General features: G+C 46.2%; 1 protein-coding gene and 1 pseudogene across 1 annotated transcript in view; both read right to left on the bottom strand.

Annotated features, from left to right (window-relative positions):
- LOC140402300 (uncharacterized) overlaps nt 1-8,575 on the bottom strand; it is a 135,629-nt gene extending 127,054 nt beyond the window's left edge. Inside the window, exon 1 of the mRNA XM_072489978.1 lies at nt 8,470-8,575. The gene's annotated coding sequence lies outside the window, so the exon portion shown is untranslated. The remainder of the gene's footprint in view (nt 1-8,469) is intronic.
- LOC140402233 (cytochrome P450 2C19-like) overlaps nt 344-23,366 on the bottom strand; it is a 33,931-nt pseudogene continuing 10,908 nt past the window's right edge.

Raw genomic sequence — 23,366 nt, 5'->3', positions numbered from 1 at the left:
ACAGCAGAGACTTCTGCAACTATAGATTAGACAGGATTCTGGATACTGAATACTATGTTCAGAATTAGTAATTGTAAGACACAAGTGTCAACTTTATATCAGTATAGCATTGTCACCTGAGTTAATAGGCTGGCTATTCAAGCTGCATTCCAGAGATGAACATAGTTAGCACAACACTGATTGGATGCTGCACTTCTGTAAGTTCCATCTTTTGGATGAGAGAAGCCTGACCTGTTCTCGTATGTTAATATAATACTACGATTTAAAGAATAATGGACCAATATCAATCCCTCAACCAACATCACATAAAACAAATTCTATTTTTTTTCAATTCTAGATCAATTGATGATCAAGTTGATTTTACCGAGAATTGACATAGAACTCGTAATCATTTGGCACAGCCGAGAAACCACTTATGGCTGGTGAGGTGTCAATTTCCTTGTGGTCGATAACAGGCTTGAAGACAAAGCTCTGCAGCAGAGTAGTCAAGAAAAGAAAGAGTTCCATGCGAGCCAAGGATTCTCCCGGGCAGATTCTTTTCCCTGAAAGGGTAAGAAAAATTCTGATATTTGTTTGTTGTATTGTTTGCTTTATTGTGGCGTGGGTATGTTCAAGCTGTTAAGTTCAAAGTTTTGAAATTCTGACACTGCTGCCTGTCTTAGGGTACGGTGGAGTTCCCTCTTGGCATCCCATCAATCTGGATTTGAATCTTAACCATGAGGTGAATGTTCATTTTCTAACCCACATACTCAATATCCAACAAAATTCACTTGCTTATTGGTGATGGAATCGTGCAATGCTTGAGAATATTGTTATGGGCGAGGGGTGTTTCAGTACCCCAAAATGTATCATGGAGTTCAACCAACCTCACTCTTTAATGCATTTGTTACTTTTCCGAGCACGCGGCTTTTTCCCTAGGTGTGGGATTACAATTATGGACACGTGGGTTTTTAACCACAAAGCACTGTTTATTCCATGAACTCAACTTAACATCTTAAATAAACATTGGATCTCTTAACACCCCTTACTTCAAAGATAACTCAGAAAATATTGCAACAGTAAATACTTCCTTAAAATGTTCCTTCAAACTTCCAAGAGACTTAACACCTTTAAACAGTATCACATCAGGTTAAAGGATAGAACATAGAACATTACAGCGCAGTACAGGCCCTTCGGCCCTCGATGTTGCGCCGACCTGTGAAACCACTCTAAAGCCCATCGACATATTCCCTTATTGTCCATATGTCTATCCAATGACCATTTGAATGTCCTTAGTGTTGGCGAGTCCACTACTGTTGCAGGCAGGTCATTCCACGCCCTTACTACTCTCTGAGTAAAGAACCTACCTCTGACATCTGTCTTATATCTATCTCCCCTCAATTTAAAGGTATGTCCCCTCGTGCTAGACATCACCATCCGAGGAAAAAGGCTCTCACTGTCCACCCTATCCAATCCTCTGATCATCTTGTATGCCTCAATTAAGTCACCTCTTAACCTTCTTCTCTCTAACGAAAACAGCCTCAAGTCCCTCAGCCTTTCCTCATAAGATCTTCCCTCCATACCAGGCAACATTCTGATAAATCTTCTCTGCACCCTTTCCAATGCTTCCACATCCTTCCTATAATGCGGCGACCAGAATTGCACGCAATACTCCAAATGCGGCCGCACCAGAGTTTTGTACAGCTGCAACATGACCTCATGGCTCCGAAACTCAATCCCTCTACCAGTAAAAGCTAACACACCGTTCCCCTTCTTAACAACCCTCTAAACCTGGGGGGGCAACTTTCAGGGATCTATGTACATGGACACCGATATCTCTCTGCTCATCTACACTGCCAAGAATCTCACCATTAGCCCAGTACTCTGTCTTCCTGTTATTCTTTCCAAAATGAATCACCTCACACTTTTCTGCATTAAACTCCATTTACCACCACTCAGCCCAGCGCTGCAGCTTATCTATGTCCCTCCGTAACTTGTAACATCCTTCCGCACTGTCCACAACTCCACCGACTTTAGTGTCATCTGCAAATTTACTCACCCATCCTTCTACGCCCTCCTCCAGGTCATTTATAAAAATGACAAACAGCAGTGGCCCCAAAACAGATCCTTGTGGTACACCAATAGTAACTGGACTCCAGTCTGAACATTTCCCATCAACCACCACCCTTTGTCTTCTTCCAGCTAGCCAATTTCTTATCCAAACTGTTAAATCACCTTGAATCCCGTGGCTCCGTATTTTCTGCAGTAGCCTACCATGGGGAACCTTATCAAACGCTTTACTGAAATCCATATACACCACATCAACTGCTTTACCCTCATCCACCTGCTTGGTCACCTTCTCAAAGAACTCTATAAGGTTTGTGAGGCACGACCTACCCTTCACAAAACCGTGTTGACTATCTCTAATCAAATTATTCCTTTCCAGATGATTATATATCCTATCTCTTATAAACCGTTCCAAGATTTTTCCCACAACCGAAGTAAGGCTCACTGGTCTATAGTTACTGGGGTTATCTTTACTACCCTTCTTGAACAAGGGGACAACATTTGCTATCCTCCAGTCTTCTGGCACTATTCCTGTAGACAAAAATGACTTAAAGATCAAGGCCAAAGGCTCAGCAATCTCCTCCCTAGCTTCCCAGAGAATCCTAGGATAAATCCCATCCGGCCCAGGTGACTTATCTATTTTCACACTTTCCAGAATTGCGAACACTTCCTCCTTATGAACCTCAAGCCCTTCTAGTCTAGTAGCCTGAATTTCAGTATTCTCCTCGACAACATTGTCTTTTTCCTGTGTGAATACTGACGAAAAATATTCATTTAGCATCTCTCCTAAAACCTCGGACTCCAAGCACAACTTCCCACTACTGTCCTTGACTGGCCCTACTCTTAGCCTAGTCATTCTTTTGTTCCTGACATATCTATAGAAAGCTTTAGGGTTATCCTTGATCCTACCTGCCAAAGACTTCTCATGTCCCCTCCTGGCTCTACTTAGCTCCCTCTTTCGGTCCTTCCTAGCTAACTTGTAACTCTCGAGCGCCCTAACTGAACCTTCATGTCTCATCTTTACATAAGTCTCCTTCTTCCTCTTGACAAGTGTTTCGACTGCTTTAGTAAACCACGGTTCCCTCACTCAACCACTTCCTCCCTGCCTGACAGGTACACACTTATCAAGGACACGCAGTAGCTGTTCCTTGAACAAGCTCCACATTTCCATTGTGCCCATCCCCGACAGTTTTCCTCTCCATCTGATGTATCCTAAGTCTTGCCTCATCGCATCGTAATTGCCTTTCCCCCAGCTATAACTCTTGCCCTGTGGTATATACCTATCCCTTTCCATCACTAAAATAAACGTAATCGAATTGTGGTCACTATCACCAAAGTGCTCACCTACCTCCAAATCTAACACCTGTCCTGGTTCATTACCCAGTACCAAATCCAATATGGCCTCGCCTCTCGTGTCAGGAAACCCTCCTGCACACATTGGACAAAAACAGACCCATCTAATGTACTCGAACTATAGCGTTTCCAGTCAATATTTGGAAAGTTAAAGTCCCCCATAACAACTACCCTGTTGCTTTCACTCCTATCCAGAATCATCTTTGCAATAAATCTCTACATCTCTGGAACTTTTAGGAGGCCTATAGAAAACCCCTAACAGGGTGACCTCTCCTTTCCTGTTTCTAACGTCAGCCCATACTACCTCAGTAGACGAGTCCTCATCAAATGTCCTTTCTGCCACCGTAATACTGTCCTTGACTAACAATGCCACCCCTCCCCCTCTTTTACCACCTTCCCTGAGCTTACTGAAATATCTAAATCCCGGCACCTGCAACAACCATTCCTGTCCCTGCTCTATCCATGTCTCCGAAATGGCCACAACATCGAAGTCCCAGGTACCAACCCATGCCGCAAGTTCACCCACCTTATTCCGGATGCTCCTGGCATTGAAGAAGACACACTTTAAACCACCTTCCTTCCTGTCGGTACACTCCTGCAACTTTGAAACCCTACCTCACTACTCTCAACCTCCTGTATACTGGAGCTACAATTCAGGTTCCCAAGCCCCTGCTGAACTAGTTTAAACCCTCCCGAAGAGCATTAGCAAATTTCCCCCCCAGAATATTGGTACCCCTCTGGCCCAGGTGCACACCATCCCGTTTGTAGAGGTCCCACCGACCCCAGAATGAGCCCCAATTATCCAAAAATCTGAAAGCCTCCCTCCTGCACCATCCCTGTAGCCACGTGTTCAACTCCTCTCTCTCCCTGTTCCTCGTCTCGCTATCACATGGCACGGGTAACAACCCAGAGATAATAACTCTGTTTGTCGTAGATCTAAGTTTCCACCCTAGCTCCCTGAATTCCTGCCTTACATCCCCACCCCTTTTCCTCCTATGTCGTTGGTACCTATGTGGACCACGACTTGGGGCTGCTACCCCTCCCCCTTAAGTATCCCGAAAACACGATCCGAGACATCGCGCACCCTGGCACCTGGGAAGCAACACACCAACCATGAGTCTCTCGTTCCCACAGAATCTCCTATCTATCCCCCTAACTATGGAGTATCGAATGACTAATTCTCTACTCCTCTCCCCCCTTCCCTTCTGAGCAACAGGGACAGACTCTGTGCCAGAGACCTGTATCCCATGGCTTAACCCTGGTAAGTCCCCCCCCCCCCCCCCCAACAGTATCCAAAGCGGTATACTTGTTACTAAGGGGAACTGCCACAGGGGATCCCTGTACTGACTGCTTCCTCCCAGCCCCTCTCACCGTCACCCATCTATCTTTATTCTTCGGAGTAACTACATCCCTGAAGCTTCTATCTATGACCAACTCTGCCTCCCGAATGATCGAAAGTTCATCCAACTCCAGCTCCAGTTCCCTAACGCGGTTTCTGAGGAGCTGGAGATGGGTGCACTTCCCACAGATGAAATCAGCAGGGACACTGACGGCGTCCCTTACCTCAAACATTATATTTTTTTTTTTTTCTATAGAATGGCAGAGATATATTAGCTTGGTTGATTTCAGCTCCAGCACCTTGCTTTTCTTCATGCAGCTCTCTGGAAACCCACAGACACACCCAAACTGCTTTCTCAAACCTGGCTTTCTACTTTTTAATCAGCTCACAGCAAAACAGCCAGGCCCTTTTAAACTGCTCTCAGCAAAACCAGCCAGGTTCTTTTTTTAGCTGCTTTCAGCAAAACCAGCCAGGCTCTTTTCAAAACACAGACTACAAAATGGCTGAGCTGAACTGAGCTCCACCCACTCTCTGACATCACTGTTTTCTTAAAGGTACATTGCTTACACATCCATCTCTTAATGGCACTCTTGCATGACACCTCCCCCCAAGAAAAAAAAATAAACCATCAACTTCAAGATGGTTTCATTTTTCACTTTTGCACCAACCATTAAGAAATGTACACAGCAAATATACCTTTTCGTTTTTAAAAAAAAACAACACATGCAAACAGGTATAATAATATAGTCAATTTTTCTTTGTTCTTCTTCCTCCAACCGAAATCCTTCTCGATTGACAGTCTCTTTGAACAAAGTCTCTGCACGATCCATCCATTCCTCTACTCATTGGCATTTCTCTTCAGAATCAGGTAATTTAGTTCAATCTGACCACAGAGTCCCTTGCAATTCTCCAATACAGGAGCATTGGTGATCACAGCTTTCAGGCAGTCTGTTGAAAGTCCGCTGTCCATTGAAATTTTTTAGGTTTCTTTAGCATGTCCATTTGTGGAGTAATCACACCACAAAACCTTTGCACAACTGTTCGATCAAACCCACTCACGCTAAGAAATCGCATTATTTCCCTTTGTCTTGAGGGTATCGGAATCTCCTCAAGGAAAGTGATTCGGGCTTCTCCAAATTCACTTTCGGCTAGGTTCATCACCAAACCCGCCTCCTGAAGTCGATCGAAGAACTCCATATGATGCTTTAAATGTTCTTTCCATGTCTGGAAGTTTTAAATAAAAGCAGATTGTCCCACTTTCTCCATGCAATCCTTCAATGGTGGGACAGGATAAGAGTCCGTTCTTGTAACTGCATTCAACTTTCGATAGTCCACACACAACCGTTGGGTACCGTCTGGTTTAGGTACCATCACGACGAGTGAGCTCCATTGGCTGCAACCCACTTCAATTATGCCATTCTTCAGCATACTCTCAATCTCTCTGTTAACCTGTGCCAATTTTAAAGGATTAAGTCTATATGGATGTTGTTTGATAGGAACAGCATTTCCCACATATACATCATGTATAGCCATTTTAGTACTTCCCAATTTATCTCTACAAACTGGCTCATGTGATATCAATAACTTTCAGGTCAGTTCGTTTTTCCAATTTAATTTGAGGTATGTCAAATTCACAGTCATCTGGATTTGGTTTGTCACTCTGAGTTAGAATCATTAAAACCTCCTTTTTCTCTCCTTCCCTTTCAAAGTGCCTTTTAAGCATATTCACATGACGCACTCGGTAAGTCTTCCTTCTATCTGGTGTTTTTACCACATAACTCACCTCACTTAATTTTCTTTCAATCTGATACGGTCCACAAAACCTAGCTTTTAAAGGCTCCCCTACCACTGGTAACAACACTCAAACTTTATCCCCACTGGCAAAACTACAAACTTTGGATTTTGTGTCCGCTACCCGTTTCATCACATTTTGTGCAACTTTCAAATATTGTCCAGCCAATTCACCTGCTCTATTTAATCGTTCCCTAAAATTTGACACGTAATCCAACAGTGTAATTTCCAATTTCTCGCCCACCAATTTTTCCTTAATCAATTTAAGTGGTCCTCTTACCTCATGACCAAAAATTAGTTCAAAAGGACTAAATTTGGTAGACTCATTAGGTGCATCCCTAATTGCAAACAATACGAATGGGATTTCTTTATCCCAATCCTCTGGCTAATCTTGACAATACGCTCTCAACATTGTCATTAATGTCTGATGCCACCTTTCTAACGTTCCCTGCGATTCTGGATGGTACGCAGTTGATTTAAATTGTTTTATTCCGAAGCTATCCATAACTTGTTTGAATAACTTTGAAGTAAAATTTGTTCCTTGATCCGATTGAATTTCTGTGGGTAGTCCATATCTAGTAAAGAATTTAAGTAACTCCTCCACAATCCTTTTAGCTGTAATATTACGTACTGGAATGGCCTCTGGAAACCTAGTAGACACATCCATTACAGTGAAAAGATATTGATTCAACTTTTTGTTTTAGGAAGCGGTTCTCCACAATAGATTAGGACCCTCGTAAAAGGTTCCTCAAATGCTGGAATGGGTATTAAGGGCGCTGGTTTTATCACTGCTTGAGGTTTCCCTATCACTTGACATGTGTGCCATGATTGACAAAATTTAACTACATCTTTATGTAGTCCAGGCCAATAAAAATGTTTCTGGATTTTAGCTTGAGTTTTCCTCATCCCAAATGACCTCCCACTGGTACCTCATGTGCAACTCGCAACACCTCCTTTCTATACCCTACCGGCAATACTACTTGATGAACTTCTGCCCACTTTTCATCCGCCTGCATATGTACAGGTCTCCATTTTTTTATCAGTTTTAAGGTAATAATACTCTGGTATACTCTCAGATTCCTCTTCCGTATATGCTTTCTGATATATCCGTTTTATTTCTACATCTTTCTGTTGTAACTCTGCCAATTTTCCTGAACTAAAAATATTCAAGCTGCATTCCAGAGATGAACATAGTTAGCACAACACTGATTGGATGCTGCACTTCTGTAAGTTCCATCTTTTGGATGAGAGAAGCCTGACCTGCTCTCGTATGTTAATATAATACTACGATTTAAAGAATAATGGACCAATATCAATCCCTCAACCAACATCACATAAAACAAATTCTATTTTTTTTCAATTCTAGATCAATTGATGATCAAGTTGATTTTACCGAGAATTGACATAGAACTCGTAATCATTTGGCACAGCCGAGAAACCACTTATGGCTGGTGAGGTGTCAATTTCCTTGTGATCGATAACAGGCTTGAAGACAAAGCTCTGCAGCAGAGTAGTAAAAATATCCGCCTCATCCTCAATCTGTTTTTGTCCTTTTTCAACCCTCTGATCAAAAATCGTTTCTGATAATTGCACTTCAACTTCAACTTCATCTTCACTCTTTGATTTCTCCTCTTGCCTTAACCTGTGACTTTGCGGCCTTGTTACTACACAATCCGGAAAAATCCCAGGATATTCGTCCTTCAACCCTTCAGTTGACTGATTTTCCACTGGCTTATCAACCACAGTAGGCATCACACCCACCTGCGATCTAGCTATATCATTACCCAAGATAAACTGTATTCCTGGACAAGATAGTTTATCTATTACTCCTACTCCAATTCACCACTCTTCAATGGACTTTCCAACCTTACCTTATATAATGGAACGCTACTCCTCTCACTTAAAATGGATTTCTTCACCTCCTCATACGTTCCAGATACCTCCTCCGGTAGTGATGCAAACACTTCACTAGCTCTACCTACCAGCTTTGTTTGAATCAGTAACACCCACATATCCTGTGGCCATTTCATTTGTTTAGCTACCTTCTCAAATTAAATGAAAAAGGGTTCCACTTCCTTCTCGTCAAACCTTGGCAATGCTTGAACATATTTAAATAGATTCCCACCAAGCCTTCGACTATGACGCTCTTTCTCACTATCCTCATCACTATCATCCAACTGTACGTTTCCCTTTACGTCTGCCAATTTTAACTGATTGTCATGGTTCATGGCCATTTTCATTGGCCATGGTCATTGGATAGACATATGGACGATAAGGGAAAAGTGTAGATGGGCTTTAGAGTGGTTTCACAGGTCGGCGCAACATTGAGGGCCGAAGGGCTGTAATGTTCTGTGTTCTATTCTGAAGTTCAAACTCCCTCTCTTTATCTTTTTCCCTGATCTGTATCTCCCTTTCTTTTTCTTTTTGTTCTGCTAGGGCTATTCTTTCTTTTCTCCTTTCTTCTCTCTCCTTTTCTTTTTCCTCTCTCACTCTTTCTCTTTTTTTCCCTCTCTCTCACTCTCGTATTCCAGCCGGTTTAATTCTTTCTGATGTTCCATTTGTTTAATTTGCAACTGAATTTTTGCCATTTCCAATGAGTCAATCTCTATCTCAGGCAACTTTAAATGCTTAACGACCGCCATAATTACCTAATCTTTTCGCATTTTATTAGGTAATGCTAACTGCAATGTTCGTGCCAAATCTAACAGTCTGCTTTTCGCTTCTGTCCGTAAAGTACTACGTGTGACATTCTCCACCCCCAAAAACTTCTGAGTCTCTGAAAGAGCCATTGTTCACAACACTCTCCCCATTTAAACTAAAATACCACACCGGAAAAGCAACAATCCTTCACTGTCTTCAAGTTCACAAAAGCCAATCCAATAGATAGACTTTTATCCCGGACGAGCCCCCAATTGTTATGGGCGAGGGGTGTTTCAGAACCCCAAAATGTATCATGGAGTTCAACCAACCTCACGCAGGGGCTGTTTAGCACAGGTCCAAATCCCTACCTTTTAAAGCAGATCAAGGCAGGCCAGCAGCACGGTTCAATTCCCGTAACAGCCTCCCCGAACAGGCGCCGGAATATGGCGACTCGGGGCTTTTCACAGTAACTTCATTTGAAGCCTACATGTGACAATATGTGATTTTCATTTCATTTCATAATGGATTTGTTGCTTTTCCGAGCACGTGGCTTTTTCCCTAGGTGTGGGATTACAATTATGGACACGTGGGTTTTTAAACACAAAACACTGTTTATTCCTTGAACTTAACTTAACATCTTAAATAAACATTGGATCTCTTAACACCCCTTACTTCAAAGATAACTCATAAAATTATGCAAGAGTGAATACTTCCTTAAAATGTCCCTTAAAACTTCCAAGAGACTTTACATCTTTATACAGTATCACATCAGGTTAAAGGATATATGTATTTTCTGTAGAATGGCAGAGATATATTAGCTTGGTTGATTTCAGCTCCAGCACCTTGCTTTTCTTCATGCAGCTCTCTGGAAACCCACAGACACACCCAAACTGCTTTCTCAAACCTGGCTTTCTACTTTTTAATCAGCTCACAGCAAAACAGCCAGGCACTTTTAAACTGCTCTCAGCAAAACCAAGCCAGGTTCTTTTTTTAGCTGCTCTCAGCAAAACCAGCCAGGTTCTTTTCAAAACTGAAACTAAAAACCTGCAAAGCACAGACTACAAAATGGCTGAACTGAACTGAGCTCCACCCACTCTCTGACATCACTGTTTTCTTAAAGGTACATTGCTTACACATCCATCTCTTAAAGGCACTCTTGCATGACAATATTTATTGATATTTTTACTGTTTAACCCTAACCCTTTCTGCCCTCCACAAAAATTCTCAATACCCAACTAACCACAGGAATCATTGTGCCCTTTAAGGATTTGATTATCTTGCTCCAGACATATCTCCAGTCATGTGGCGGATGGGGTGCAAATCAACCAGGCAGCCTTGTCCAGGATTACTTGAGTGTTGCTTGAGCTGCACTCATTCAGGCAAATGGATAATATTCTATCACTTTCCTGATTTGTGCCTTGTAGATGGTTCAAAGTCTTTGGGGAGCCAGGAAGTGTTTTACTCATTGCAGAATATATGGCCTCTGACCTGCTCTTGTAGCCGCAGTATTTATATGGCAGTCAGTTCAATTCCTGGTCGGTGGTAACCCCCAAATGACGATGAATGATATGGGGAGGTGGTTAGACTTCCTGTTGTCAGAGATGGTCATTGCCTGGTGCTTGTGTTGCCAAATGTTATTTGCCACTTATCAGCCTAATCCTGAATGTTGTCTGGGTCTTGCTGCATGTAGGCACAGACTGCCTCATTATCGGATAAGTTGCAATTGGAAGTGAATTCTGAACAATCAGTGAACAGCCCCACATCAAGCCTTCAAATGGGAAGATGGTTACCCTGAGAAACACCCGCAGCAATGTTCTGGGGCTGAGATGATAAGCTTTCAACAACGTCAACTATCATCCTTTGTATAACTTCAGCTAGTGTAGAGTTTCTTCCCATTGATTTCCATTGACTTCAATTTTAATAGGGCAGCTTGAATCCACACATGGTCAAATGCTGCCTCGATGTCTTAGGTAGACATTCTGACCAATGGAATTCAGCTCTTTCGTCCGTGTTTGGACCAGGCCTGTAACAAGGTGCGGAGCTGAATGCTCCCTGTGAGACCCAGACTGGTGTGTAAAGTGCCACTTGGTAGCTTTGACGATGACACCTGAAATTTTACAGGAGGAAATTATTCCCTAAAATGGGGACAGCACGGTAGCACAAGTGGCTAGCACTGTGGCTTCACAGCACCAGAGTCCCAGGTTTGATTCCCCGCTGGGTAACTGTGCGGAGTCTGCACGTTCTCCCCGTATCTGCGTGGGTTTTCTCCGGGTGCTCCAGTTTCCTCCCACAGGCCAAAGACGTGCAAGTTAGGTGGATTGGATGCTAAAATTGCCCTTAGTGTCCAAAAAAGGTTAGGAGGGGTTATTGGGTTACGGGGATAGGGTGGAAGTGAGGGCTTAAGTGGGTCGGTGCAGACTCGATGGGCCGAATGTCTGCACCGACCCATCGAGTCTGCTCCGCCATTCAACCATGGCTGATATTTTTCTCATCCCCATTCTCCTGCGTTCTCCCCATAACCCTGATCCCCTTATTAATCAAGAACTTATCTATCTCTGTCTTAAAGACACTCAGTGATTTGGCCTCCACAGCCTTCTGCGGCAAAGAGTTCCACAGATTCATCACACTCTGGCTGAAGAAATTCTTTCTCACCTCAGTTATAAAGGATCATCCCTTTTGTCTGAGATTGTGTCCGCTGGTTCTAATTTTTCCTATAAGTGGAAACATCCTCTCCACGTCCACTCTATCCAGGCCTTGCATTATCCTGTAAGTTTCAATAAGATCCCCCTCATCCTTCTGAACTCCAACGAGTACAAACCCAGAGTCCGCACCCGTTCCTCATACGACAAGCTCTTCATTCCAGGGATCATTCTTGTGAACCTCCTCTGGACCCTTTCCAAGGCCAGCACATCCTTCCTTAGATACAGGGCCCAAAACTGCTCAGAATAGTCCAAATGGGGTATGACTAGAGCCTTTTACAGCCTCAGAAGTACATCCCTGGTCTTGTATTCTCAACATGAATGCTAACATTGCATTTGCCTTCCTAACTTCCAACTGAACCTGCGCATTAACGTTAAGAGAATTGTGAACAAGGACTCCCATGCTCCTTTGTGCTTCTGATTTCCTAAACATTTCCCATTTAGAAAATAGTCTATGGCTCCATTCATCCTTCCAAAGTGCATAACCTCACACTTTTCCACGTTGTATTTCATCTGCCACTTCATTGCCCACTCTCCTAGCCTGTCCAAATCCTCCTGCAGCCTCCTGGCTTCCTCAATACTACCTGTCCCTCTACAGATCTTTGTATCATCTGCAAAAGTAGCAACAGTGCCTTCAGTTCCTTCTTCCAGATCATTAATGTATATTGTGAAAAATTGTAGTCCCAGCACAGACCCCTGAGGCACACCACTAGTCACCGGCTGCCATCCTGAAAAAGACCCCTTTATCCCCAATCTCTGCTTTCTGCCACTCAGCCAATCCTCTATCCATGCCAGGATCTTTCCTTTAACACCATGGACTCTCAACGTATTTAACAGTCTCCAATGCGGCACCTTGTCAAAGGCCTTCTGAAGTCTAAATAAATCACGTCTACTGGTTCTCCTTTGTCTAACTTCCTTGTCACCTCTTCAAAGAACTCTAACAGATTTGTCAGACATAACCTCCCTTTGACAAAGCTATGCTGACTCAGTCCTATTTTATCATAGAATATTATAGAATTTACAGTGCAGAAGGAGGCCATTCGGCCCATCGAGTCTGCACCGGCTCTTGGAAAGAGCACCGTACCCAAGGTCAACACCTCCACCCTATCCCCATAACCCAGTAACCCCACCCAACACTAAGGGCAATTTTGGACACTAAGGGCAATGTATCAAGGCCAATCCACCTAACCTGCACATCTTTGGACTGTGGGAGGAAACCGGAGGACCCGGAGGAAACCCACGCACACACAGGGAGAACGTGCAGACTCCGCACAGACAGCGACCCAAGCCGGAATCGAACCTGGGACCCTGGAGCTGTGAAGCAATTGTGCTATCCACAATGCTACCGTGCTGCCCATGCACTTTATCGTGCACTTCCAAGTACTCTGTGATCTCATCTTTAATGATGGACTCTAAAATCTTACCATTGACCTAAGTAAGGCTAACCAGTCTATAATTTCCCATCTTCTGCCTCCCTCCCTTCTTAAACCGCAGTGTTACATTAGCCACTTTCCAGTCCTCTGGGACCCTTCCTGCCTCCAGTGATTCCTGAAAGATTACCACCAATGCCTCCACAATCTCCTCAGCTACCTCTTTTAGAACCCTGGGGTGTACTCCATCTGGTCCAGGTGATTTATCCACCTTCAGACCTTTCAGTTTCCCTAGAGCCTTCTCCTTATTGATGGTCACTGCACTCACCTCTGCCCACTAATTCCGCTGGAGCTCTGGCATCCCACTGTTGTCTTCTGCCGTGAAAACTGATGCAAAGTAACTAATAAAGAATAATGGAATGGAAATCATAAAAACTAGACAAATAGAATAGGCAGCAAGAGTCTAGGAGAAATATGTTGTTGACACCAATGGTGCAATTACCACAATAGCACAGTTTTATTAATGTACATGGTGCTTTCACACTCATGACCAATGCACTCTCCTCTCCCATCGTCAAAAGCTCTCACACTTATTCTACATTGACGGTATAAACTAGAAGAGTAACTGCAAGCTGTGTCCTGATGTCAGTGCTAAGACCAGAGAGCTGTAAAAAAGGCACTGTTCCGCAGCTTACGTTGAGCTTTATTGCAACTGTGTACAGATTCCAAGCAGAAATCAGAGTGACATTGGGGTAAAGAATTGAAGTGACAGTTCTTTGTTACAAGAGGACAGAATGAAGGTGTCTGGCACAGTGACTACCAAATATACATTCAATATTCCAATGCCGAGAAGACAATACAATTACAGGTTGGAAGAGGTACATGTGAATTGCTGTGGTACCTGGAAGGGCTGATTGTCTTCCTGGACAGTGGCATGGGAGGACTTGGATGGGGACATGTTGCATTTCCATTGCCAGATGATGAGTGATGAAAGAGTGAAACAGGATATCACAGTGAAAAGGTCCCTTTACAATGATGAAAGGGGAGGTGAAGACTTGCATTGGAGTTGGTAAAAATGTGGAGTCTGGTGAGGTGGAATGCAGAAATAGTGAGTTTCTGTCACTATTTTGAGATTGGGGATGGTAGAAGCAGAGAAACAGGATGGACTTAGTTGAGGTTTTTCACCCATGGTTGAGGAGAATGGGGAACATTTTAAAAGCTCATGTAAAAGGTGACAACATGAGGGCAAATTGAATGGCGATGAAGAAATTGGCTGAATGGAATGAAATCCTTAAAGCGATCGAGTGGAGAGGACCTGTGGGACTGTGGATATGTCCTGGATGTCAATGCAAAGCCAATCCCAAAGATATAAGAGCCAATCCAGAAAAGGATCAGAAATAGATGACAATGATGTAATAGGTGAATAATTGAAGCAAAATTAACAAAGATTTCCCACGATATGCTTATGCAATAGAAGAATGAGATTGTGGATGGTTAGGCTTGGTTGTGATGTCAGTGAAACAGCCTGCCACCATTGACCATTGAAGTCCTTACATGAAGAATACACACATGTGAGGTCTCGGAGCTCGTCAAACCTCTAGAAATTTACACCGTCAGCGTGGAGATGAGAACATTTGATTTGAATCCTGAAAACCACATTGAGTGAATCTGGTTAATGAATGATGTGGAGATGCCGGCGTTGGACTGGGGTGAGCACAGTACGAAGTGTTGTAAGACTTCGTACTGTGGTTAATGAATGGCAGCTGGTGGAACAGACATGCAAGCTTCATTCAGTTAGTAATGTTAGAAGGTGATGATTCAAGTCCTATTCCAGAGTGAATTTGAGAGGACAAACGCACATGTGTACGATTAGCAATGAAAATTTTCAGCAAAGTACATTATCTACTTATTTGGATCAGGTTTTCAATAATGATCACATGCACTATTCAAACCTTCTGACATTCAATTAAATCGTGGCTAATCCAATCCAATCCGATTGATACATCAACTCCATTTACCCTCTTTCTTGAAAATTCAATTGATTCAGCATCCACATCTTTTAGGGAGTGAATTCCAGATTTCCATGATCCTGTGTGCTAAAGATTGCTCCCTGATTTCATTTGCATATGGTCTAGCTCTAATATTAAGGCTATTGCTCCTTAGTACTGGATTTCCCTAACAGAGGACATAGTGGGCTGGATTCTCCGAATTGAAGACTAAGACTAAGCCACCATGCTCCCACGAAGTACACAATGAGACACACAACTACTTCCTGTCCGCAGCCGCCATGCCAGGTTCACGAAAATAGAAAGGACAAGTGTTCCACGCCGTAGGTAACCCGGCCCATTGGTGTTGCAGCATCGTGAGAGGGCCACAGGTGACGCCCTGAGGTTGTTCCGACGGCGTACGCCGTACTCTGCGAGTATGCTGTTTTCAAGGGGGCAGAGCATTGCAAAAGCGGTGCCGGCCCCGATTTTGGCAAAAACGGGGATTCTCCAGGCAATCACCGATCGCGATTTCGGCGACCAGAGAATCCCGCCCAGTTTCTCCAATTAAGGTTGGCGTGGGAACTGTGGCGTTTTAGGCCCAAAGAAATGGCACAACAGCTGTACCAATCCTCCGTCTGGTGGGGGGCTTGCAGGCACGCAGTGTAAAACCCTCGGCTTTACCTGCAGATATGGTCGAGAATTGCCGTGGCTTCACATGTGCTCGGCGGCGGCCTGCAGCGTCCACGCCGCGCAACATGGTACCGGCCGCATGTGGATCCGGTCTGCCAAAAACTGCCACCTGTAATCAGCCTGGCCACTCCCGGAACACCCCTCTCCAGTGCCCCCGCCAAAGCCCCCCTGCCTGAGGAACGGCTCTTCCCCCCCCCCACCCCCCTCCCCCCCAACCAACTGTGGCGGCACTGGACTCAGTCCGCAGCTGCCATGCCAGGTTCACGAAAGTAGAAAGGACAAGTGTTCCACGCCGTAGGTAACCCGGCCCATTGGTGTTGCAGCATTGTGAGAGGGCCACAGGTGACGCCCTGAGGTCGTTCTGACGGCGTACGCCGTACTCTGCGAATATGCTGTTTTCAAGGGGGCGGAGCATTGTAAAAGCGGTGCCGGCCCCGATTTTACCAAAAACGGGGATTCTCCGGGCAATCACCGAACGCAATTTCAGCGAATCGCGATCGGTGATTGCCTGGAGAATCCCCGTTTTTGCCAAAATCGGGGCCGGCACCGCTTTTGCAATGCTCTGCCCCCTTGAAAACAGAGAATCCCGCCCTGTTTCCATGTATCCGTGCTGTTGAATACCTTCTCATAATGTAAAATTTCCTCCTGGTATTCCAGTCAATATTGCCCCTTAACAAAAATAACCATCAAGAAAAGAAGTAGTTGTGTGTCTCATTGTGTACTTCGTGTGAGCATGGTGGCAAGGAATATCTACTACAAGTTCCGGAAAACAATAGGTGTAGCATTCAAAAGCAATTCCATAATACAAAATGTTGTTTTGACATCATGAGGAACTTAATAAATAATGGTCTTGATTCCAACCTTAGGAATCAGATATCCTCTGAATTCTACATCTCTTGTCACTGTATGTGGAAGACTCATGGGAGCAAGGTCGATGTATTGCTGAACTTCATGTATAACGGCATCTGTATATGGCATTTTTACTCGATCTTCAACAGTGGGTCTTCGACAGGATCCAACCACTTCATCAATCTCTCGATGAATTTTTTCTGGTAGGACAAAGAAAGACAGTTTAAAATTGTTAATATATTTCATTTACAAACATCATCAATGTCGTCTGTGACACTTCGCACATTGTGCCTATACCATTACTTCACCTGACTGCCAATGTATTTGATGGTCTTAGCCAATTACAAGATATTGGTTCAAGACTACTGGAGAGTTAGAGCTTATTTAATATATTTTCACTTAGAAACCCGGGGTGGAAATCAATGCCCACAATCCAAGATTAGGCACACAAAGTTTGGCTCTTTAAACCAAGTACGTGAGTCTTGATTTTGACACAATGAAGATCCAGGGAAAAACAAGATTGCCGAATGGAGGATATGCAAGTTGAAGGAACAAGAAGAGGAAGTTCAGAGCCACAGTCACCATAGAGGTATTGATAAATTTAGAAGACGCAGCTGATTGTGATAGTGAGCAGTGGTTGAAAGTTGGAGGCGAGGGAGGAATGACCTGCCAAGTGATCAGCTTTTTCTTGGAACCTGTCTAGGTGTGAGAAGAGGAATTTAGGCATCCTGCTACATGAATCACACAACGTTAGTATGCAGGTGCAGCAAGTAATTGGGAAGGCAGATAGAATGTTGTTATTTATTGCTCGGGTTAGCTGTACAATGCATTGGTGAAACCACACTTAAGTACTGTGTATGGTTTTGGTCTCATTTAAGAAAGGATATGATTGCATTGGAAACACTGCGAGCAGGTTCACTCGACTGATTCTTGGGGTGGAGGGGTTATCTACTGAGAAAAAATTGTAAAGGTTGGGCCTTTATCCATTGCAGTTTAGAAGAATGAGATGTGGTTGTGTTGAAACATAAAAGATCCTGAGAGGACTTGACGGGGTTGGTGCTGGAAGGATGTTTCCTCTAATGTGAGGGGACACAGTTTAAAAATAAGGGACGGGATTTACTGTTTTAGAGGCTATGTTCTGATGCCAGCGTGCGAACGGTGGCGTTTTACAACGGTAAAATTGGTCCTGCGACCGGTGAGGGTCTAGCAGCCGCACCGTGTAAAACTCCCAGTTCACATGATATAAACGGCTGGAGAATTGGCGGGTCTGTGGCCGCGAATGCTCATGGCTACGACCTGCAGCGGTCGCACCGTAAAACACAGCGCCGGCCATGTGCAGACCCGAGCTATCAAAATGTGCTCCCCTGGCCAGCCCCCACCAGTCCCTCCGGCCCTCGTGAAAGCCCCACCGGCCAGAGCACGGCTCCCGGCCAACTGGCGGCGCTGGATACAGTCCGCAGCTGCCACGCCGGGTTACCGACCGCTGAGACCACACATGCCCCGCGCGGCAGGGAACTCGGCCCATCAGGGGAGGGCCTTCAGGTGACGCGCCAACGCCGTTGCAATGGTGTGCGACGCTATGACACCATTTTTGAGGGGGCGGAGGATAGAAAACCAGCGCCGCCCCCAATTTCGATGTCGGAACTAATTATGATATCGGCATCGGGGAACAGTGAATCCCGCCCTATCTAGTGACCCTAGGACAGAATCGGTGGATTTCTACCACAGCAATAGTAGTGCCACTCCTGGAGCAAATCATCAACCGTTCATGTGATGGCACTGGCACCACGTGGAACATGATCCTTAAGAAACTATGTCGGAGTTAACACTCAATAGGCTGATAAGCTGCAGACGCATATTAGCACTCCATTCCCCATACGCACACCTACCCCCCCCCCCCCCCCCCCCCCCCACATCACCACCACTCCCATACCATCTCCATCCACCACTACCCCAACCTGCGGCACAATCATGCGCCATGTCTTGTGTCTTACAGGATCCTCTGGCGATGAGGCAAGACCTTCTGGTTTCCCCTGACCCAACTACAATCCGAACCCCAAATATATAGCAACAAGGAAGAGGACACAGACAGCGATGTGAGCCTTCGAACTGCAGCCCGAGACACTCTGGATTACCAGTCCGGGTATGACACTGACTTACTGACACAACTGTCTCCTAAACTCCACCATCTCAGAGATACTCATCCAGGTTGAGCATGTTATTGAAGAGGCCGCTGGGACGCTATCTAGTGCGCACTACACTCGTGCTGTGGTACATCAGGTGGAGGTAGGAACATCCGAGGAGGCGGACTGTCAGATTAGCGGATGTCCAGACGGGTTTTGGTCTTCTGGAAAGGGCGGTCCCAGCGACAGTTAAGATGCAGTCACAGAGCCTGGGACTGCATGTGAAGTTGTCAGCAACCACCCAGCACTTGCAGATGCAGTTGGAGAAGTCTAACTGCCTGCAGGGGTAGGAGGTTGTGTCGACAATGCGTGTCACCCAGGCCATACCACATGGGTGCCTTCCACGGTGGAGGCCTTGGGGCCGAAGGAATCCGCATTGAGACCATGGTCGAGACGCGAGCGAGCCTCCAGGATTAGCGGCGGCGGGTGAGCCCCGGGTTAGCTACGCTCCCACCCCCGTCCCATGGAATCAGCCGGGGACCATTGGGCAATGGGCAGATGGTGGGGTGGGCTTGGGTCAGGGACCCCTTTTCAGCCAGCGCTCACCGCTCTTGTGCTCCACCCTTTCCCTCTCCACCCCATACCCCCCTTCCTCCGCCATCCCACGCGTTCGGTGGGAACATGTGATGGAATGGCCAGCTTGCATGCAGTATCACCCAGGTGAACGGTGGAAAGTGCTCCCGTGGGCAGGAGTCAGATGTTGTCAAATGGTGTGGAGTATCAGAGCTCATCGCAGAGCGGGTCATCATCACCCCTCATCCCATGGGCCAGACTCTCTGTTACTGCCAACCCAGGACCCGCACCCCATAGTGAGGCAAGTAGGAATCTCAGAGGCGGTTGCAAGGGGGTGGGGGTGGTACAGGGGAGGTGGCATGGGAGGGGGTGGATGGACCGGGGTACTGGGCCGTGGGCCAGGCCCCCGAGGCGGTCAACCTGGGGGTGATTAGACCATTCCATGTGTGTCAGCCCTGGCGCTTACGTTTAGGGGTCTCCTGTGTCTGCCTCAGCCTCATGTCCTGCCCATCCGTGCCTCCTCCGCAGCCTCCTCGTCAGACGAGGCCTGGAGTTCATCTTCCTCCTTCAGCATTTTGCCCCTCGGCTGTGCGATGTTGTGGAGGTCTCAGACTCTCCTAGCACTATACTGGAGGGCCCCTTCGCAGCGATCCAGGTACCTGTATCTCCTCTTTAGGATGCTGAAGCACGTCTTGATCATGCTCCTGTCGCTGCATGGGTGTCCTTGTGGCAGGTCCCCGCATCGGTCTGCGGCTTCCGGATTGGCGTCATCAGCCACGACTGCAGTGTATAACCCCTGACTCCCAGGAGCCAATCCCTCAGCCTCAAAGATGTCAGGAACCGTCAAGTGTGTCAGGATGAAGGCATCGTGCACACTGCCTGGGTATCGAGCGCTGATGTGCACGATGTGCATCTCATGGTTGCACAACAGATGCCCATTCATCAAGTGGAAACCCTTTTGGCTTGTGAAGATGGCCAGTGCTCGTAGCGCGACATGAATCCCGTCGATCACCCCCTGTGCCCGATGCACCTTGGCGATGGCGGCGAACCCCGCTACCCGGGCATCCTGGTGGGCTCGGCTCGGTACACATTGAATTTGATTATACTGTGCCAATCGGGTATATAGGGCCTCTGTGACAGCGCGGATGCACCTGTGCACCGAGGTCTGTGAGATCCCAGATAGGTCCCTACTTGGCACTTAAAAGGACCCCATGGAGTAAAGCTTCAGGGCAACCATCACCTTGACGGCCACCGGGAGTGAGTGTCCTCCCCCATACCCCGTGGTGCTTGGTGCGCCATGATCTGGCAGATACGTTGCATTGTTCCCTTGCTCAATCGGAGTCTTCGAAGGCATGCCTTGTCCGACAGATCCTCGAATGACAGACGGTGCTGGTACACAGGAGGCCTCATGCAGTGCCTCCTTCCCATCTCTACTTGGCTAGTTGGGCTGTCAGCTCTCCATCCTCACCTGCTGGCTCCTGTTCTTGGTGACCTCCCCGAGCAGCTCCAGCTCGTACAGCCTGAGTGCATCCCCCCAGGGCTGCAACGACTAAGATGAAGGTCACCATTCCTGGTTGGATTCTGAAGTCTATTTTCTGTATGGGGTGGAAGACATGTTAACATGCTGCGTACCCATGTGCCCAACCAGGTCAAATGGGCTACACAGTGCCCCCCATCTGCACTTCAGACCCTGCTCCCGCATGGCCCCCATATCCCCCCACCCACCCCAGCTGCTGTCGAGGCACTGGAGCATGGCATTCTGGCGAGCGACTGGCACTGGCCACGATTTTGGCCTCATGCGTGATTCTCCACCCTTTTGCGATTCCGGCTTCGCTGGACGGAGAATCCCACACAAGTTGTCACCCATTTAAGTCATGAAGTGAAAGTTTTCAATGAGGTTGGGTCATTTGTGGAATTCCCTTCCCCAGGGAGCAGTGGAGGCAGGGTCTCCAATATTTCTGAGGCTGAAATGGACAGATTCTTGGCTGACAAGAGTATATGGGGCAGATTTGAAAGTAATGGCTACAATCAGATCAGCCATGATATCATATGGTGGAACAGACGCGAGGGGCTGAATGACTTGCTGCTGCACTTAATTTGTACGGTTTTACATATGTGTGTAATGCAGGGACCTTTTTCTCAGATCCCCAGTGGTGTTCACCTGCTACTAGAAATACAGCTCACTACTGCTGCCTTTGTTGGCAGCTCTGTCAGCTTTCGGTGGGATTCAACATATCAACATCTAAATGAAGCCCCAAAATTAAAAATTCCCAAGGCCTCATCACTCTTCACTCCTGTCCCAGGTCTCATGCCGCTGTCCAACCCCAGGTTAAAATTTGATTCTGGATTCCGAAATGAGAATGTTCCATTCTCCCAACACTATAATCCCATGTTTTGGACTGTTGAAATGCACCCTTCTACCTCTTATCGTAATGTTGCTTACACTGAACTTGTGGATACTTTGCCAGGATCTGGATAGCCCATTGCAGTGTCGTGCTGGTTGTTTCAGTTCCAGCAAAAAATAAGTCCATTATTGTCCACAACAAGTTCATGAGAATGAATTCCAAGTCATGCTTGTGTTGCTCCTGAAACAAATTTAATCTACTTTTAAAATATTAACGGCCTTATGCTGTGTGTCGTCACTTTCAGATTTATTTTCAAATACAGGTTGTGCTATTAATCAATTCATATGTTACATTTTTTAGCTGCTTATGTATTGGTGTCAACGGGACATTTACAACACTAGTTCACAAAATACTGGTCTTGTTAAGCTGGTGTTAAGCTTTGTGTAAACCTGTTGGACTCACCACATCAGTATCCAGCCAAACCCCTCCTTACCTGAGGGGAGCAGGTACGAAAATTGAAACTGTACGAATGTGAAAAGAAAACTGCTTCCAGTACCTCCTCCATCTTGATGAGGAAACAGTCGATAAAATCCCTGGGAACATCTTTTTGCAAACTTTCTTTTGTGAGGGCCACGCAGAATCCAGCACGAGTTTCAAGGATACAAAGAAATAACATTTATTTACAATAACATATATATATACACAACAGCAGCAACCCCGCTTGCTGCACACTCCTTCCTGCTGATTCCAAACTGGCCAGCTTTATTTAAACAGGGAGTCTGCTAATGATTTCTCCGCCCCGCCTCATTGGGGAAGCTCATACTCCCACAGGATTGTGGGATTGTCTTTAGTCCCCAGCCAATGGTAAGCAGGCAGGTTATAACATCCCTCCCCCCCAAGTCCAAGGAATCCATCGAAGACCCTGGCGAAGGAGGACGTCGGACTCGTTTTGCCGCAGGCCGGACACCATTTGTACGAGGCGCTGGATCGGGCGGCGTGTAACGAGACGGAGACCGGCGCTTCTGCGATGAACGGCGTAACGGTTGTACATCCACGGCCCGAGGATTCCCCCTCTGATGCGTCCTGTGTCTCCATCTCAGAGTCAGAGTCTGCTGCCTCTGTCATCTCGGCGTCTCTATCTCCGCGCGGTTCTGTAACGACTGCGCAGGCTTTGAGTGAGGCACCAGAGGAAGATTGTGAGGACTACTTTCCATTGTCTCTGGTCTCTGCGGCTGTAGAAATGAGCTCCGGGGGCGAGGAATCTTTGGAACGGATAGTCTTCTGGACCGAACGTGGTCTACATGTTTGCGCTGGAGACGACCCTGGGCTTGCACCTGGTAAGATATAGGGCCCGTTTAGCGGAAAATTATCCCAGGGACCCACTGGGCACCACCAGCAAAATTCTGAACGAACACTGTGTCACCGGGCGCAACTGCCAAATCGGCCGATGCCGAGATAAACCCTGTCCCTGCCGTTCTTGTGTGCGGCGTACTTTTGTGCCAATGTCCGGGAAAACCATACTAAGGCGGGTGTGAAGTCTCCGGCCCATTAGGAGTTCTG

The sequence above is a fragment of the Scyliorhinus torazame genome, chromosome 25 (assembly GCF_047496885.1).
Source record: "Scyliorhinus torazame isolate Kashiwa2021f chromosome 25, sScyTor2.1, whole genome shotgun sequence".
Lineage (NCBI taxonomy): Eukaryota > Metazoa > Chordata > Chondrichthyes > Carcharhiniformes > Scyliorhinidae > Scyliorhinus > Scyliorhinus torazame.
The sequence above is the reverse complement of the archived record's forward strand: the minus strand, read 5'-3'. Positions and strand labels throughout refer to the sequence as shown.